At 39.9% G+C, this 20320-nt stretch overlaps 1 protein-coding gene across 2 annotated transcripts in view; it reads left to right on the top strand.

Moving 5' to 3' along the window:
• The window catches only part of UNC5C (unc-5 netrin receptor C), a 357053-nt gene that overhangs the window by 92169 nt on the left and 244564 nt on the right, over positions 1 to 20320 (top strand). The gene's annotated exons all lie outside the window — the stretch shown is intronic.

Genomic DNA, 20320 nt, shown 5'->3' with positions numbered 1-20320 from the left:
GAGAGAATTAAAAAGAAGTTCACAGGAAAAAGCCAGTTCACTGCCCATTAATATATGCAGGTAAGCCTAGATAACTACTCCATTGGTTAATCCAGACCCTAAACTTGAGATTTCACTGCATTCAAGTCAATAAAATCAATTGTGGTTTTTCCAACAATGATTTAAAAAGAACATGTTTTCAAGATTAGGATGCAACACATATCAAATGCCTATAGAATTAACATTTATTTTTATTGTCTTTGTACTTTATTTCTATATAACTGCTCATTTCCAGAAATCCATGACAAGCCAAGAAAGCAGTAAAGAAATAGGGATGTACCCAGTGAAGTTTCTCTGGGTTTTGTGTTAGCCAGAAGGAGAAATGTTTGAAAGTTAAAGTCTTTGATAATTCTGTACTTTTGACTCTTGCCATTCAACACTAAGTCTTTTAGCAATGTGTGGGTAATATGAACTCTTCTTAGCACCAGAGATCGATAGAAATCAAAAGCAAGCCTAGGTCTTTCCTTTGTGAAGTTGCATTTCCTCTTACTTGCTCCCTTCAAATTCAGGAGCCTTCTGTAGCTCATCTCTATCCATTGATGCACCACAAGAGAACGATAGCTTGTAGGATAAATGTGAAACTACATATGGTACATTAAGCATTTGATGGGCTTAGGAAATGTACTGATACTTCTATGTTAAATAGGCTGGTCGACTTTTAGTCCTCATGAGCCCTTTTAATATGTAAACACTATGATGTGAATAATAATGTGGATTTGTATTCATTTTGAAATGGAAAATAATCGATGTTCAACAAACTACATTCATATGCAAATCACACTATATATAAAATCTTGCATTGACATAAATATGTTAACAGAATAGTGTGTATATGTATCTATATGTGCATCTATATAAAACATGCAGCTTTTTCAAAAAGATTTTAAACATTAATAGAAATCATTAAATTAATCATGAAAATTCTTTCTTCAGAACAACTCTAATGTGGGTTAGTGGCTGACAGTTAATGAATTTCTACTTCTTTCTGTGGGAGTTGTCATCAGAGGCACTTCACTAATAAGACAGCGTGCTGAATTTAAATTGCAATATAAATTCCACACCATAAAATGCCTGAACTCGTAAGAAGGGAGATAGAATTACAAATGACAGATATTCCAAACAGCATCTATTTTAAGATTGCTGCACTCTGACATGTTGTGTCAATCCAGCAAAATGGTTTAAGGTGGATTGATTCTGTTTACCTGCTGACACATCCCTTCCTTCTATCATTCTGCAGAAGCCTTTAGGAACCCTAAGTCAAACAAGTTGCATTTTGGGGAAGGGATCTTTTTCCCCCTCAAATTTATTTCTTAATGTTTCCATATTGTGTATAAATGCAGGAAAAGTCATGGCACAGAATTAAAATAATTCAGTATGTGGTTTATCATCTGCAACAGTGGATTAGCCGTAGTGCTAAGATAAGAGGCTAATTTAATGCAAACTTAGAATAGTTTGAGACAAATGTGGAAAAAAGGGAATGCAATAACATTTGATGACATAGGTAAGACCCTGGATGAAATCAGTGAATAGATGAAATTAGTAAATAGGCAGAATTCTTTCTGTAGATGTTCAATTACTGGACTAAAAAGCTATAGGAAAAGCAAGAAATAAAATATATTTTCCTGAAACTTTGTCATAACCGTTTATCTTGGAAATGTTGTACCTTGGGAATAATGTTGCCGCAGTCAGCCTTGCATTATCGGTATCCCAAAAAGAGAGCCTCTTAGAGCTAGGACTTGGCTACAATATTTGTAGAGCAGCTGTCTTTTGAAGCCTATTATAAATCAGTTAGAAGCTCCTGTTGTGCTAAATGAACTGAAGTCTGAAAAGACAAAAGAGAAACAACCAGGAAAGGCGAAAGCAAAGACACTTAGAGGGAGTTGTTGATTTGATTTTGATAGCCCCTGAACAAAATGGGCTGACAAAAAAATGAAATGTCCTTTTTGGGAGGGCTCAGCAGGGGGTCAAAGAACACACAAGAGAGGAAGGGTCTGTGTGGGTTATTTTCTGGCTAAAAGACTTAAGACTGATGAGTTATTGTGTCTGAATGAAGTCAGAATTACTTGCCACTGATTGTCCTAGCATACCAGAGCAGAGCCCTGGACATTGGATCTCGGCAGGAGGTCATGAAAGGAAGCCACAAAAGGCTAGGACAGCAACAGTTGGCATGTGGGAACGGGTCCTGCACCCCACTGGTGTGCCAGCAGAGTCCTTTGTGGCCCTGTGAAAATGGACTATTCTTGTCTGAGGCATGGAAAGGGAGCGTTACAGCTGCTCCACAGTGCATGTTATCGAAGAAATGGCAAAGGGGTGAGCACAGATACTTAGCACAACAACGTCTCTGTGCCACGACTGCAGGGTTATGATGAGGCCTGCTGGCTCTTGGCATGAGGTGGTGGCCGTGGTAAGGGAGCCCTTGTTCTGTGGTTGCTCTTGGATACTTGTCATGCCCTGCATGCATAATGGACATCAAAGTGTATGCTTTGTGTTTCCGTAAAATAACCTGTGAAGGGATGAATGTTCTGACGTAGGCAGGCAGAAAAATGGTGAGCTTCTGGTAGGACTGTGCTTGATTGAATGTGGCTTTTGATGGCATTTGTTCTATGTTGGGTTGGACTCTAAAGTACTTCCAAGATTCTCTCTGTATGTTCTGTTAACAATATATAGTTTCTGTGAATCAGTGCATTATGTTAAAGGTAGATTCCTAGTATGGTAGTCTATTGATAAGTGAATAGAGAGGGTGAAGCTTACTTTTCCTTTTGAGGTTTTGCTTTCATTGACGGGGGAAGGTGATGACAAAGGCAAATCTAGACATGATGAAATTGCCTTCAGTAAATGTGGCTTTCAGGCATAGACAAGACGGGCTGTACAGCCCAGAGAACTCTGAAGGCATACAGAACTGGAGATAAGCACATGTTTTTGAGTGCTTCAAAGAGGGCATAGAGTCCTGCAGACTTGAAATTCTAAAAGGTGCAGATCTTCAAAGAGAGAGTGTAGATAACAATACCCAGCTCCAAACCTAATTTAGTTGTAAGAACATGTTATTATCACCCACACCAGAATGTTCAAGGTGATCTTGCAACTGAAAATGAAATCAGGGTGGCTTGAAAAAAAGGAAGTGTTGCAACAATAGGTGACTTCAATTATCCCCCATTGACTAGATAAATGCTTCTTCCAGTTATGATAAAGGTTGAATATTTCAATAACCTAAATGAGTATGCCATAGAACAGTTGATCATGGAAACGACAGGGAAGGGGAGGCATCCTGGATTTAATTGTAGGTTGGATTGATAAACACCTATTAAATGCTGTTGAACCAGTTGGAAGCACTGACCACAGGGTATCAGATTTAATATATATTTAAGTGGAAGATTACAGAGGAGGTCCAATACAGTCTTCTCTAAAATGAGGGAAGTGGTGAAAAAGGAAGTTGAATGGGGAATAAAGATGGTTAATTTACTTCAAAATATTTGGAGATTGTTCAAAAGGTAGCACCAAGTCCATGAGGTCACCATAGTTAAAGAAGAGTGTCAAGAAAGCTATCACAGAAAAGAAGACATTCCTCAGAAAGTTTTGTCCAGTGAAGACAAAAGGAGATATTCAGGACGGATAAAAAGAAATCTTGTATGGTTAAATTATGGAATTCACTTCCACAAGATGGGGTGATGATCACCAGTTTGGATGGTTTTAAAGGGAATTGGAGCAGAAGTCTATCAATGGCCTCTAGTCCTGATGGATAGATGCTACCTCCATTATAAGAGGCAGTATGCCTATTAATGCCAGTTGCTGGGGAACTTGCAAAGAAGGGTGCTGTTGCATTCATATCCTGATTTTGGGATCCTGTGGGCAGCTGATGGGTCAGTGTGGGAACAGAATGCTGGACTATATGGTCAGTTCTTGGGGAACTGTTCTGAGGCATACTTGTGGGAAAGGGAAGTGTGAGAAGTGAGAATAATTATTTGGAAGAAACTGACAGTTTTGAAAAGTATAAAAACTGCTGTCTCGCAGAGCTCCTAGCACGCTTTTGGCTATAAGGTGGCAATAAAAATAACCCTCCAACAGTCCTATCAGATTAATTCAACAGTTATGAGTACCAAAGTGACACATCAGATGAGATGAAATATAAACTGTCCTCATATTTCAGTGCATAAACACCAAGCAAAATAGTGAGAGATAAACAGCTGGGATTTCTTCAAATAACTGGTCATATTTTAAGGACAGCCAGAAAACATATACCATGACTGAATCAATCCTTTTAAATCCATTTACTACTGAGTCTAGTTTAGTCTCAGCTCACTCCTTTTTCACCCTTCCTCTTCTTGCAGCACAAACAGCTTCCACCGTATGCATTGAGTTGTTGGCTCCCAAAACTTGTTTCCATGGTTTGCGTCAGGACAGAACTAATGAGGCATGAAATCATCCTGGCCATAAGACATTCTCTAAGCAAAGTCTCCTCCAAAGCAAGCAAGCTCTCTGGGCCCAATGGAGCAGTGAAAGTTTTGGGCACAGAAGGAAGGCCTTGGAAAAACAGGCTATTGAAGGTTTACAGTGATATTTCTACTTTTGTCCACATGTGTGCATATATTTTGGTTGCATATTTTATAATCCCAGTTTACTCACAGTAGCTGAGGTATGCTTGAAGGAACATGAGAAGAGAGTCAGGCTTTCTGGACAGTGCAGTGAAGCAAAACAATGTTTTAAATTGTCTTTAAAAAGAATTAGTTGGACTGGTAGAAACTGTATGTTCAGATGAGCTGGGCTTTTAAATGAATTGGCAATGAATGTCTTTGCAACTAAGTTGTTTCTTCCATTAATAACTTTCATTAAAACTTGTGGGTGTACTAATAATTAAGGCACACTCATGTTTCATGCCTGGTAGAAGAATAATTATCAAATTGCAGTCAAAGATCATAACTTTGTTCTGTGCTGCTGTCTCTTTCCTGGTTTTATTTTAATGTTGACTTTTGTTAATAAATGGAGAATAAATAAAATTGAGCAAATGCAGAAACAAGGCAATTTTAATATGCACTCTGTAATTGCCTAACTTCCTGTTTGTATTATTTAAAAGTTATCTAGCTGGTGTTAGTTCCACAACATTGTTCTTTTGTTCCACAACATTGTTTTGAGTTTCTTCAGTGACAGGAGCCTAGACCTTGCAACTTGGATCTTGAGATCCATGTCTGTAAAATGCAGCACCTGAAACTGCTATAAGAAATTACCTGGACTTGTTCAGAGTCTTACGGGAATTGTATGGTGAACTGAGGCTGGGATTTTGAAATCCCAGTACAACACCTTTATATAAGATCATTCCTCTTGAAGAAACAGAACAACATTTATTTGTCATCCAGATACTGCAGCAATATTTTTCCACACATACCACAGTGTTGCTAAACTAGGAAATTTACAGGTTGTCATTTCATGGGCTTTCTTACAGTGACGCAAGTTATTGAAACATTCATATGCATCACAGAGTACTGAATGGAAAAATTGTGACTAAGTAACAACTCAAAATGGGAATAATTACTGTGGCATTCTGGAAAAGGCCTGGAGGATGCTATGAAGAAGACTGCTGCAGAAAAATATACAGGAAACTCTGAAAATCAGATGCAGTAGAAGGAACTTGAAGGAACATGGAGTGGTTGAAATGCTCAATGAAAGCTGGCTAACTGGCAGATCATTAGCGACTCAGCCACCTGGATCAGTATTGACCTGTAACCTGATACTGGATGCTAAATGTGGTCTTCCACTGAGACATGCATATGTATTTTAAACTTTTGGTTGGTCCCCCCTTTTTTGAGGGGTACATCCCATCAAGTGCTCATTAAGTGGAGGGCTTACTAAATATTCTGAATAAATGAGTGCAAGCAGCATACTTAGGATCTTGTCTAATGCAGAACACACTAAGCAGATTCAGTACAGGTCAGGTAAATCTATGATGATATTGCAGTGGGGGCCACTTGCCTTAAGCAAAGTTTTTGAGCAGTCTCTGCTCTTTTACCTCAGACAAATATATGGACCAGAGGAGATATGAATCAATTGAAGGTTCCATCCTATGCATTTTTAAACTTCTACTGGGTAGAGAAAGCTGGGAGCTGTAGCACTTTCTTACTGTTTAAACATGCATGGGATTGTGCTCTAAGTTGCACTGGCATAAGCCTACATATTGTGGTGCAAATGATTGCAGATTGATTGCTAAAATAGAAACATTAATCAAACACAGATGATTAAAAGGAAATCTGTTCAGATTAATTGATCTTTTGGTTAATTAGTGAGGAATTAACAACCGAATTTGCAGCAGTTGCTGACACTGATCCATGATACTGGTTTGAGATAACATCCTTCTTCCACAGAAGAGTTATCACCATTGTGGGGAAAATGCAAAGTGTTGCAAAATCCATGCTTTTTTATAAGGCAGATCCATACGTTTCAGCAGCTAAGAATCCATTCTTCTGCTAACAGATATTTCTTGCAAAATTCACGTGGATTGTGCATAGTGACATTACATTTCTCCATAGGTGTACTTTCAAGGATAAAACTTTCACAGACCAAGCCAATATAAATTATGGGCTTAGAATGCTTGGTCATCTTAATAGTAGTCAAATGTCATTGATGAAATACCAATTTCAGATATGGTGGAACAGATGGAATGAGTTGTACTTCAATAAAAGATGCATGGAAGAATACCCATGTCTCATGATAATACAAATGGAAGTAGAAAGTGTAATAGGGAAGTTGTTAGCTTTGTTCTGTGGTATGCAACAAATTTAGCAATTTACTTCTATGTACACTGTGGGTGATCAATCAGGCCACAAGCCGTTGGCAGGCACTGAAAGAGATTTCTGCTGGGTGTACAGAAGCCATGGCAGGATAAGCTATTAAGATTCCAGCAGAAGAAAGTGCTCCTTTGGCTAGAAAAAATCGCAACAGGTGACCCATGCAGTGAGTGAGACCAACCCAAAGGGACCAACTAGTGCAGTTTGCTCAGAACTGGAAATGGAACTCTGCATGACTTCATTTGTCTACGTGGAAAGCTCTAAATTCCACAGAATCAGAGAATGGATGGAAAGCAGTGAAGGTGTTCTCTTCAAAGGTTTCAGCAGACAGATTTCAGCATGGGCACCTGTATAGTAATAATGAAGGATGGCTGAAAATTTTGTTTCAGTCACAAAGTTCTTCATATTTAGAATGGAAAGAATTTGAGATGAAAAAGCATGACTGTGGGCAAAAAGTGAAAGTGACAGATTCATCCATCCAGACCCAGAGCTTTTAGCACTTAGCTCTGAAAAGTCTGGGCATAAATCACGGGATATTCAACCAAGTTTGTGGTGCTAAATCAGGGTTGTACCTTGTTTTCTTGTCAGGATTGACAGTTTCCTGGTCTTTAAAAGCTACATGATCCTCTTTGTGCTAATAGTCACTGTATCTCTTCAATTTGGCTGGGGTACATGGGTGATAATGCTATTTCTGTTAATTTTTATAGGAATTTACCAGGCTTCTCAAATTTCCTCATATTCAGCACAATACGAAATTGAGAAAGCCATCTTTACAGGGAAAAACAAGCCATCCTTAGTAATTCAGCTGATGTAATAGCTCTAATTTGATACTTAGGCCCACATATGTTTTATAGTTATAACTAGTGTCTGTAGAACATATTCTCCTGTTAAGTTCCAAAGCATTCCCCAGAGGATGAACAAGGATGCAAAACGGTATGCCTAGAGAAGGGAACAGCAACAAGTAATATGCCATACTGTAGGAGAACTTGCCAAGGGCCTATGAAGGTTTATTTTCTTCTTTGTCATATTTCTATACTGCCCAACAGCCAAAGCTCTTCGGGCAGTTCACAATTAAACCTCTAGAATGGTAAGATACAATATAAGCATTTAAAACATTAAAATGTAAGTATAAAATGAATATAAAAAAACAAAACAAAGTTGTAAAATACAGTGGCAGATTCTAAAGCAACAGAAACTGAAAGATTAAAGTGCCTAGGAAAATAAGAAGGTCAAAATTGTACAACACAATACAACACAGAGGAATCTTTCTGGGAAACTCGTTCACAAGTATGGAGTTACTACAGAAAACATTCTCATGTTGATAGCCATGCACTTTACCTCCTTTGGTGGGGATTCCCAAAGAAGGACTATTGAAAACGATATCATTGTCTGGGCCTGTATATAAGGAAGATGATGATTTATTTGAATAGTTATTACTACATTGCATGTATAGCCCTGCAAGGAACTCAAGGTGACTTATAAGGTTTCATTCGCCATTTTACATGAACTAACCTGTGGGGTAGGTTAGACTGTGAATCTTCATAGCAGATATGAAGTCCACAAGACGCTGTCACCCATGGTTGCTCCCTACATTGGTCCCCATGGTTTCTGGCCTTCTGTGCTGAAATGCCTCCAAACATGATGTCTGTCCATGGATGGTAGCCTGGACAGACATAGCTCTTTGGATCCTGTTTCCTACTCTTTACAGTGATCTAAACTAGGGCCTATGACTCTACAGAAAATCTCATCAAATAATTTTAAAAGAATTTGTAGATGTGAATGAGGCAGACTCTGGATCCTACAAGTCAGAGTAGATTGGATGCAGTTTCAAGGATGACTGTCAGGTGCACAATTGGTGGGCATCTCATATGCCTTGTAATTCTTGTGGAGCAGGGATGACCTTATACCAGATGAGGCCATAAGACTATCTATGTCCAACACAGAATTGACTGCATTGATGGAGCAATTCTCCAGTATTTCAGTCAGTGTGGTGTAGTGGTGAAGAGCTGGGACTGGGACTCAGGCGATCTGGGTTCTAGTCCCCGCTCAGCCATGGAGCCAACTGCGTGACTTTGGGCCAGTCACAGACTCTCAGCCCAACCTACCTCACAGGGTTGTTGTTGTGGGGATAAGATGGAGGAGGAGATGTAAGCTGCCTTGAGCCCTTTGCAGGAAAAAGGCAGGATATAAATAAAAAAAAAAAAGATGCTTTTCCTAGAGTTAATGAGAATGGAGCCTGTTTGCATGCCAAGATGCATTATACAGTTGAACTGCATCATGGAGCCAGGATCTCTGAAGGCTTGCCTATTGCCACCTGACCACTGTGATCATCATTAGAAGTTCCGCTTTGTATTTCTCTTCCAAGGGAGGCATGCTTGGTGGTAACATGGCACAGAACCCTTTCAATAGCTGTGGCATTCACTCTGAAGGGAAATTCAATTGGCCCAGACTTTGACTGGTAGGCAGCTAAGACATTCTCATTACCTTGAGATGTTAAATGTTTGTTAATCCTTCACTTTTAATGCTGTTTCCTTCACTAATTGTTTTAAAGATTTTTTTATTGGTTTCACTTTGTATTGCATTAAAACATATGCTTAAGCTTGTAAACTGCCATTGGGGTCCTTAGGAAGGATGAAAGGCAGCATCTAAACATTTTTTTAAATAAAAACAAAAGGTTCTTACTTACTGAAACACACAAGCTGTGAAGGTCTATTTGAGAGATCTGTCCAGTGTTAGATACAAATTTTATACACACGAGCCGTGTGCATGTATTGAGAAACTACTATTTATGTTACACATTGGTTGTACATGCAGTCTCATCATGAAGTGGTGCGGAATGGTTTTTCCTGCAGCTTCACATTACTAGGCTGTTGAAAGTTTTACAACACTAGAACAAGCCAAATATCCTTATAAATTATATTAATGAAAGAGATTGCTGCCTGTAATTGAGCCCCTGTGCTTCACATTGCGCTGTGTGCAGATGTGCCAGTTAATAAGCCCTAACAGTGTTTCTGTTCATGGAAAATGAATCCAGAATGATTGTCAGATTATCTATCTGGCATGCCTGACTGGTATCTAGAATGGCACTTTGCTAATGTGCTATTACTCAGTGTCATTAACCTAGAGAAATGATTGAAAGGTGAATTCGCATTTGCACTGTCCTACTCAAAGAGGTGGTGCTTCAGGATTCATGCAGTTCCTATGAACTGATGTGGCCTGGAATAAACTGTACTTGTCAAATTGTACTTGCCTTATTTTTGCAGATCCCTTTTGTAAACTGAGTTGAATCTGTTTCTACAGGGGTAGCCAGGATAGTCTGGGTTGCAGCTTAAAGAGTAACACATTTATAATGGCTTAAGCTTTTGTGGACTGAAATCCACTTCACCAGATGAAACACATATGTCTGCAAACACTCACATGGCAGGCTCACATGATCGCAGTGAGAAAATAATCTATGGTGGCTTATTTTCCTCCCCATAGCTCTCATACATGACCCACCTAATTAGCTCAGGGCATGGGTTCTCATGGGTTGTCCAAACTTGGTAAGGGGTGCTGGGCTGGGTTGGTTTGTGAAACCCATGACTTATCCTGGGTCTTCAGCATGGTTTGTAAAAATTGCTAGGGAATGATATTGCACTAATGTTTCCAATGGAAACATTAGTAAATCAGAGAGTGCCAACTCCATATGGATTAGTTTCGGAGTCATTTGACACAATATCAGAAACGAAGGAAGCAAGAACCTATTCCAAAGGAAAGGGCAGTTTGAACACATCTTTCTTTTTAAAAAGTGTCACAGTAACAAATTGGTCTTCAGAATCCTGGTGATGAGCTAGTTGAGTCTTGAGTCAGCATGAGAGACATTCTGTGCTAAGCAAGCAGGAAGGATATATTATTATGCTGGGTACTAGGTTAGGACTCCTTCTTAATACATGAAGTTTAGCAAAAATTTTCTCCTAAAGTATTTTTCCTGATATACATATTGCCTATAGGAATATTGATAGATTTGTATCAATTTAGTGTTGCTTTTTCAGTTTGTATCAATTTAGTGTTCCTTTTTCACAACACTAGAAAGTATTGCTTTTTAGACAAAGGGAAGAAAATAGACTATACTGGACATTTTTGCCGTATTTTCAAATTTTAATTAATGAAGATTGTGCATTGCCAAACAGTCGCAGAGCCAATTTGAGTACTCCGGTGGGACATGTCCATTTCATAATTGCTCCTTTGTCAGTGTCCCAGTTAACTTGAGAAACAGAAGATTGTCTTTGGCCATCAACACAGGTATTCATGGACATCCTTCCCCATTGTTACATTGGCTCATATCCACATGAAGAAGTAAGAATCGCCGACACCTTTTCCATAGCATCGAACAGAGCAAACAGCTGCAGCACAGATCAAGTGTACATGACGATGTTAGGGCAGTGATGGATACATAGAAATGGTTCTTCTAAGCTACCATATTTTTTGGAGTTTTATCTGGTGGGCCAGTGAAAATAGCCTCATAAACTCTAGAAGTGACTAGAAACAGCTGTCAGAAAACCTTTCCTGAAAAATTTGTAAACTTTGCAGGCAAAACCACTTCTTGTGTGACTGTAATCCTTTACTTTCGGTGGATGCCTAATATCTGACACTGGTTGAGGACTGTAGAATATTGTCCCTGGGTAAAAGAAGTTTAGTTTAAAGACAGATTGCAGCTACACCGTTACTTTTTTCTGTTACTCAACAGAAAATGCAAGGGACCTGACCAAGATTAACACTCTAGCATTAGGAGTTGGTGTTTTCAACCCTTTCTTCCCACTGCAATGATGTTCATGTTAACTAATTCCTTTTGACTATGCAAATTATAGGTAGGCTCTTCCTCCCAATCCAGACTGGGACCACAGCAGGGGACAAGTTGAAGTTTCTTACCCAATTTTGAACCCTGTGTGCTTATTTTGGAATAATGTAAAAAAAGGCATTGTAGCTAGCTGTATCTTTAAAGTAATGTGCATTTTGACCCAGAGTATATGTATCTTCTGGAATAAGGGATGAGTGGATTTCCCTTGTTCCATTTCATTGCATTTCTGTTTTACGGTTTTGCTGTGCTTGATTTTGTGTTCTGCCTTCCCCCCAAAGGTTTCCTTTTTGTGCTCTGTTTCATCAGGGAATACAAGTTGTGCAACAGGGTAAGGGGGCGAACAGTGTAAACAAGGAGAAGGCACAGGAAAGCTGTGTAGCAAACTACACAAACCAACAACCTGTACAAAGACCAGAAATCAAAAAACAGGAGACTAGCAGATTATAAACTAATTGGTGCAACGAAACAAACAAGTCTAGGTAATTCATGTTAATAAAATACATGGAAAAATGGTTTGGGAACAATTTATGATAATTCCTATCCAAAAGCTTGTAAGACTTTTGAACAAATTCTGGCTGGGCTTAATAGAAAATGTAAAGCTTGTGCACTGTATGCATCCAGTTATGGCTTTAGCTTCCCTGCACAGCCCTTTCCTATCATTCCGTGGTCAATCTATGAGCTACTTATTCTGAGAAAGAGTGGTGAACTCCTCTGTGACCCAGATAGGGCTCCAAGTCCTTGTCCCAGCCACCCCATTCCAGACAATCAGAGCTGATATTTTGGAGGGTCAGTCCTGTCTAATGGAATTGATAGCAGTTGCTTCTTCAGATGAATAATTTAAACAACCTTGTATTGAAGCAATGGTCTAGTTGCCAGGAGCAGGTAGACTTGCCTGTAGGGCTGCTCACCTCTTCGTTCCACAGAACCAAGTGAACTTCTTCAAAATGGTGGAGCTGATCCTGAGAGTGGCAGTCAGTGATGACTCTGTTCTCAGAGCAAAGCAAAAATCATTCTTAAGTTGCAAGGGTCTTCAACTTTTTAAAAATAAAATCAAACATAGTCAGGTGATAGACCTCATTAGCGGATGTTAAAAGGGGCTGGGCCAAGCACTGATTCAGCCATCTCAATTCCCCTCAAACTCATTAGCCACCCAGATCCACCCCAGGAGCACCTCCTGTGCTCCTCAAAATCCATCCAAGCCATCCATCCCAATATCCTGCTTTTGATTTCATCTTCACTCTTCCCTGCCCAGCCACAAAGGAATTTTTTTTTCATACTTTTGGTTCTTCTCTTCCCTCCCACACCACATCAGCGAAGGGAAGGTTAACTTCTGCCTTTAAAACATTAAGGAGGTGGGGAAGAGCAGAGACACCCTTCCTGGCCAGCACACTCGAGTGCCTTTAACAGCAGCTCCCAGAGGAGGAGAAGCCTTTGACCATCGTGATAAACTGCCTCTCCTACAATGCCTTTGTACTTCAAGATTCCATTGAAAAGGAGCAGATTCTGTGGCCTGTTAAGACTTTGGCAGCCCTCTTCAGAAGGGAGAAGATTTTCTTTGCACATGCTGAAAGGTGGGCTGCTCTGATGTTGCTTGGTGTGAAGGCCAGGCTCAGTCTCAGATTAAATCTTGACTGGAAGGACTGAAGTAGGGAAGCCAGTGGGAAACATAATGAGTGATGGAGTGGAGATTTTGCAGCTGGGAGGCATGTCTTTATGGTGAGCAGAGTTGTCCTCTTAGGATTCCATACATGCTCTGGGCCAGAAATGACATAAGACCACTTTAGCTCAGTGCCAGGCCTAGGCAAGGATTTGGTGACCAAGGGACCCTCCAGTTCCTTAAAATGCACAAATGCAGGGCACTGTACATCTTCTATCCCTTCTTCAAGTTCATCTTCATTTAAAGGGGTTTGGAATGCTCCCAGAGTCCCAAGCAAGGCCTTAGAAATGTTGACAAATATTTTTCAAGTCATGGCAAGAAAGCATTCCAGAGGTGAGCTTAAATCAAAACTGTCTCCTAGCTTTCTCCTCAAGGGGGCTCAGCTGTCTCCACAGCTGCTCAAGACATCGTTCAAATGTAGCTTGCAGGGCTGTTGTTGTTATTTAGCATTTTCCAGCACTCTAGAAACAACAAACACTATTTTAAAAATGAAACTCCTGCTGCCCACAGAGATGAGAAGGAGAGAGATTGTCAGGAGGGGTAAGAAGGACCCTGCCCTTGGCTGCTGACTGGAGGAAGCGTTTTGGTTGGGTGTCCATTGCCCTACCTGCACTTTAAATAGATACACTGCTAGAGGCAAATCTCTTTTCTACCCTGGAACAGAAATGCAGGTCACCATCCTATCCCTGTCATCCCACGCCAGCCTATTTGCAGGCTGGTAACATTTGCAGACTTTCTTACAAGCCTAGTTTAAGATTTGGTGGTTTCATAGTGTGAATAGTTCCCTGTTCTAATGCATTTTGCTTGACATGCTCTATTGTATTTTGAAAAATAATATCTTCTACTCTATTTTATTTGTTCATTTGCACTCTATTTGTACTCTGTTTATTTGTACTCTATTTTATTTCCTCTGTTTTTGTTCAGATCTGCTCACATTCTCAGTTTAATCTTCTGCATCATCACATAATCCGATATACATAAAGCAACTTATAGAAACCCTGGAAAAGCAGAGAGGCACCTAAAGTATAGTGCTGGGGACAGGGGTGGGTCATGTAAAGAAAGGCTTTCCAAAACATAAGGTGAAAAATCCTTTACTGGTGAACTTCACCATCTTTGACAATTCTTTAGTCAGATGGTTTGGCAAAATGCCACTCAAGGGGAGCTTCTCAGTCTCTCTTGGAAAATACAGCTAGAATTTACTTCACGGTTTGAAAGATCAGCTCCAGGGAGAGAAGCTGGGATTGATCCTTTTGTCTGCATGAGAAACCACCCATCAGTCTGTCTCCCGAGTGCTCTTGGGCTTTGTAATTGTTCAATTTTAATTTTTTATTGTTTTTGTTAGCTTAACCTGCAGCTGACCCATACGGATTTCATTTGGAGCTGCGCCACTTAGCAGTAATGCACTTTCTGACACCCCGCAGAAACTGTACTGCCATTTTTGTGGCTTCTGCTGCTGGTTTGGTTGTCATTTTTTAAAAAAACAACCAACAACACAAACCTAGTATGTCCCTGTGTGAAGAGCCTAGTTCTTTTCCATTATTTAATACCCCATTACATTTGAACTTCAGAACTTTTCAAGTCTGCTTCATTGCTCGGAGTTTGATAGCAGGTTGGTTAACCCAGAGGACAGGTACAGAAAAAATAATGCTTGAGAAGAAGAGGCATGCATGAAAAAGCATATGGATATAAGAAGCACATAATGTGCCGGGTCCACAGCACCAACTTCACTTTAGTCCTCTTCTTTTTTTTATAATAAGGTTTATTTAAAATTATAATTCTAAAAACAAAGAGAAATTAAAAACAACATCAATCATCAAAAACATCAGGCCTGCTGGGTCAGCCCCCACATCTTTTCCTTCTATTTATGATAACTTAAAAAACATATTTAAATCTATATGAAGTCCCGTTTCTCTAGCCAATAATAAAAAGAGTCCAAAGTTTGATAGAAGTCAGTATCTTCTTTCTCCTTCAATGATAAAGTAAATCTATCCATTTCTGCACAGTCCAAGATCTTTTTTAAAATCAGTTCGTCACTTTAGTCCTCTTCACAGACCCCTGAATCCATTCTGATCTCCTGCTATTCCTTCTAACTAACTTACGCAAAACCACTCCATGCTTCCATTTTGCCCTGCTCCCAGGTTGTCTTGGAATTTCCATGCTGAAAACAAGGCATCAAGTAAAGCCCTTGGCTGCCATGCTTTTTTCTTGCTTTTGGGGCAGACTCTTGGGGGCTGCATTGCATTCCAGTGGTGGCTGGAGCCAAAAGCAAAAGCGTAAAACTGTTACAGCCAGTCAAGACCAGTGAGTGGGAGGAAGGGAATGTGGCCCTCTGGGTAATTTGAGAGGGCCATGTTGAGACCCTGGGCAGGAGGTTTCCTGCGTTCTGTACCACTGCAATGCCATTTTATTTTCCCTGTCTGTAGTATTAGATGGTATAGTCCAGGGAGTGCTTTACCCTATGTCTTTGGTGAATATGCACATTAGCTCATCTAAATTTGATTTCAGCATATTAGTTCTCTGCAATTCAGAAATACTAGGTGCTCCAACCAGTGATATGGGGCAAAGAAACTTCTAGTCCTTATTATTTCCATCAAACACTTCTGTTTCATATGTTCCTTAGAAAAAATGAAGGGATGCCAATTGGAAATACAAGATTAGCATGTCAACAGTTCTCAGTCCCATTTTACCAGTATTTCAGTGAAATTGTCCATATAAGATTTAAATTACATTAATGGAATGATTCAATGGCCTCTGGACATTTCTGAGAGGCAATAGGATAGTTCAGATTCCCAGCTCTGAGTTCTGACCTCCAAGCTGGGAGTTAGAGTTCTGAACCCCTTCTTCTGCCCCCTTGCAGCCAGGAAAGATCATCCCTGACTCTCTGAAGTTAGGGAAATAACTTCAGAGTAGGAGAAAAGAGGAGGTAGTTAGAGGGTCCAGGAACAAATTTGAAGTAAATTCTAATTTTCAGTGGTGTATTTGCTCATTGACCTTCAACAGCATACCATTTGTCAACCTCGTCCTTTTCCCTAAAGGTTATCTTTAAAACCATAGAAGAATAAGAGATTGTATATATACTCTTATCATTAACATGCACATACTTTTATAGTAGTTATTATACAATACTTATCATTATATAATATACACATACATTTCTGGATACTGGTAGAACTACTGGAATAAAGCTCTTTTTGTGCTTAGAAAAGCATGTTATAAATACTAAATATTGTGTGACGTGCAAGTGGGCCCCTTCAAAATCCATTTAGGTTATTTCAGTGTTATCCTTTTAGGGACAAGTTCCTCGTGCTCTAACCAACGCACAGCCCGTGTGTCCAGCACCCAGACTTCTGCTCTCTGGTCCTCATCAAGTCATTATTTCTATCCAACCAGGGGAATTGGTTGGCAAGGAGGAAAAAACAGCATTGACAGCATCAGCCAGGCGATTGCAGAGATGGAGAGAAGAGGGGAAACACAGAATAATTCCCTTGAGCTTTTTGGTGGTGACATTGACAAGTTAGTGTTTCTATTTGAGAGGGCTAAATAGCTCAGTGATCACACCTGCTGTGCTAACCCATATTGTTTCTTGTGGGTCAACTGACAGGGGCAGATTGCACCGTAGCTCTGCCATGTTGTCATAGGGCTATTTTCTTTCCATTTTGCATTGACATTTTAATCTGGGAGATCATAGCCCTGTTAAAAAGGGGAAGCAAATCAGGTCATTATGGGATTTCCTTCAGGTCATTTCTCTTTTATTTAAGAAATTCGCCCTGACCTTGTAAATAGGGTATCAAAATTGGGAATGTCTCCTAGCCTGCCTAAAGAATGAGACGATGTCATGCTGAAATTCAAAAGCCTGAAGGACTCCACTTTGGTTTTAATGTTCTCCCTTACTTCAGAAAACGAGACAACTTTTCCACAGTTTTGTATCTTGGACTTACATAGTTAAGTCAGTCTGACTATTTATGCCAGGGTAGGCAATTTGTGATCCATAGCCCACATTGCGACTTCCAACTAGGTGTCCATCAAAGTACCACCCCTGCTGAATTGCCATTTCCTTTTTTTTTTTTTTTTTTTAAGAAAAGGCACTTGCCTTATTTTAACACTAAATCGTGCTCTTTTATGTCTTCTCCAAGGGGAAATGGTGCTTCCTGTTTGCACATTTTTCTTTGTTTATTTCATTTCTACACTGTTGAATAGCCATAGCTCTCTGCTTACAAAGATGAAAATCCTTAAAAAATACTATTAGATACAATATAAAAACAGTTTAGGTGCAAAAATACATAAAGAGAAGAGACAGGCAGATATCCAAACAATATCCCATGACCTGTTTAAAAAGCTATCATATGCTGCCAAATACCTGACAGTAGAAGAAGGTTTTGACTTGGCTCCGAAAAGATGACAGTACTGCTGCCAGGAGGGCTTCTCTGGGGAGATCATTCCATCATGGATGGGGTGGAGGGCAGACTGTTGCCAGGAAGGCCCTCTCCCTTCTTGCTTCCTTTCAAGCCTCTCTCAGTGAGCAAGCCCTTGGACCAGCGCCCGAGTCTTCGAGCATCATGGAAAGGTAAGCTCATGCCAGTCTGTACACATATTCATACATCAACATCTACCTACATTTTTTCTATTATATAGCATTGGGGAATGTACATTCTACTGTATTGGCCAACAGGGAGAGTATCTTGTGAAAAGATGCAAGAAAGCTACTTTCCCCTGTACATTTCCCTTGCAGAGTCTAAGGTTGTTAAATTTTGTGAGACTTGTTCTACTGCATCACAAAGAGACAACCCAGTGCCCTCTAGATAATTTGGACTATAGCTCCATTAAGCATGGCCAGTGGTCTGAGATTCTAGAAACTGCAGCCCAAAACATCTGGAGGTCACCAGGTAGCTTACTGATTTTCAGTGTGAGGGAGTACTTATGCAAACTCAGCCTTAATTCCATATTCTATCTTTGACTTTTTCTAAGAAGGATAAAGACAAGTGACTTTAATCATTTGAAGTACAGCCATAATCTTATAAAATATATCCTGTCCAGGATAATTTTTTCAGTTTCTTTGAAAGCAAAAAGATGCCTCCCACAAGATTCTAAGATGCCCTGAATGTTAATTCGCTATGCAATACATAAACTTGCTGTGACCATTACCATGAACTCTTCCCTTCCGTTTTCCTTTTTTCTTTTCCCTTTCTTCCTTTCTAGCTTCATTCTGTATTGAAAAAGAGACAGAATGAGAAATGTAAAAAATGCAATGGAAAGGATAGGGCTGGTATTTCGAAACGAAACAGAACAAAATTTCAGTTTGACCCTGCTACCGCAGCTGCTAAAATATTAACAGCATTAAATGCAGGTGAATTGGAAATGTGTGTGCAGGCCAAAGATTCCTCCAGGCAGTTTTCTTCTAGCTTGCTTGTTCCCTCCTTCGGTTGCCACGAGAGTGGAATCTCATCTTCCTCTCTCGCCCAAATGAAGAGTGACAGGGGTGATGAGGATCGTGGATATTGCAACAGCATTTCTTTGATAGCAGAAGCTGTCTGTCTGATAAGATTTAGCAGGCAATATGGGTTTTTCAGGAAATACAAAGCTACCTTTGAAAAGTACAGCAGAACTCCAGGGAGAAGTGTTGATGCAGTTTCTGGCTGGTACATTCATTGCTCTAGATCTCTCTCTATTATTTTTGTAAAGTATCTATAATTAATGCTCTCATTCATTCATATAGATGTCTTTAAAAACAAGATACCCAACAAGGAAGTACCACTGAGGGAATATTTCCTAGTGTTCATGGTATTTATAAAGCTATCTGAGGTGGGGCGGGGGAGGAGGGGACAGCCTTTTCTTAACTGATTATGGAAATGTAATTGATGATCAAAAGAAGCATGGTTGGCCCAAATTGCCCTTTGTGGTAGGCTTGCTTTTTTCCTGCTAAACTTGCATTCAAGCAGCAGGGAAGTATATGTGGAAATGGCAGACCCTCCCAAATGTTACCTGGTGGTAGATACATGTACTAGCCTGCTGAGGACTGGCAAAACACAAAGGTGAAATTCAAGGCTGGGTGCAAGGTGTTTCCCACCTGAGACACTCACTGGATTTCTGGGTTTGGGGTGCAGGAGAGACGAAGCTCTACACCTCCTCTCTGCCAACCTGCTCACTTGCCTGTGCAGAGTTCCTGGCTTCCTGTGTCTGCCAAGCTAGTAAAAGGTTGGGATACCGAGTTACTGAATTTGAAAGAATATGCATTGGGTTATTTTCTCTGTCTTTGCAGAGAATTTGCTTGCCTTTAGGAAGTATGTGTGTTCATTGTGAAATCCTTCAGCCTAGACTCTCATATAAAGCCAAATCAATTTATCTATGTACCCAAAGACTTCAAGCTGTTTTGCTCCCACCTGCATTTGTTCTAGGTATGTTTCTCAGTACCATAGGCCTTTACTCCTATACTGTAGTGATTGCAAAGGCTCAAATGAGCTTAAGAAAAAGTTGCCTGATCTGGAAAAGAGCATGGTAGGATGCTTCCAGATAGAGGATTCTGGAAGCAGTACCATTCAAAAGGGAGTTCTTTAATGGGGTTTCTAAATTAAGAAAAAAGGAGGAGAGAGATTGAAGGGGCTGTGGAAAAACATGGGAAGGATCCTGCTGGAAATTGATATTATCTGACGCACACTAAGGAAGAAGACAGGTTATTACAGGTGATTAGTGCAAAATCAAAGCCTCTTCTGGAAGCATCCCAGGGCGACTTATTTTATATTGTTAATTCATTTTATATATTTAATGTATTATATTTTAATTGATGTTTTGTGAGCTGCCCCGAGGCTTCGGTGAATGGGGCAGCATAGAAATTTTCTAAATAAATAAATAAATAAATAAATCCCAGCTCTGGTGAAAAGGCTGAATGGTATTTGCATGCCAGAGGGGGAAGCTGCACATTCCAAGGTAGAAGCAGTTGCAAATCACATTGCACTATTGGACATGAGTTCCACTGGGCTGTCAAAGCAAATAAAGCTATTCTTCACTATCTGCACCCAC

Source organism: Varanus komodoensis, unplaced genomic scaffold (assembly GCF_004798865.1).
Source record: "Varanus komodoensis strain SLA01 unplaced genomic scaffold, ASM479886v1 scaffold2, whole genome shotgun sequence".
In the NCBI taxonomy this organism is placed as follows: domain Eukaryota; kingdom Metazoa; phylum Chordata; class Lepidosauria; order Squamata; family Varanidae; genus Varanus; species Varanus komodoensis.
Note: the sequence above shows the minus strand (reverse complement) of the source record. Positions and strands in the feature narration are given on the sequence as shown.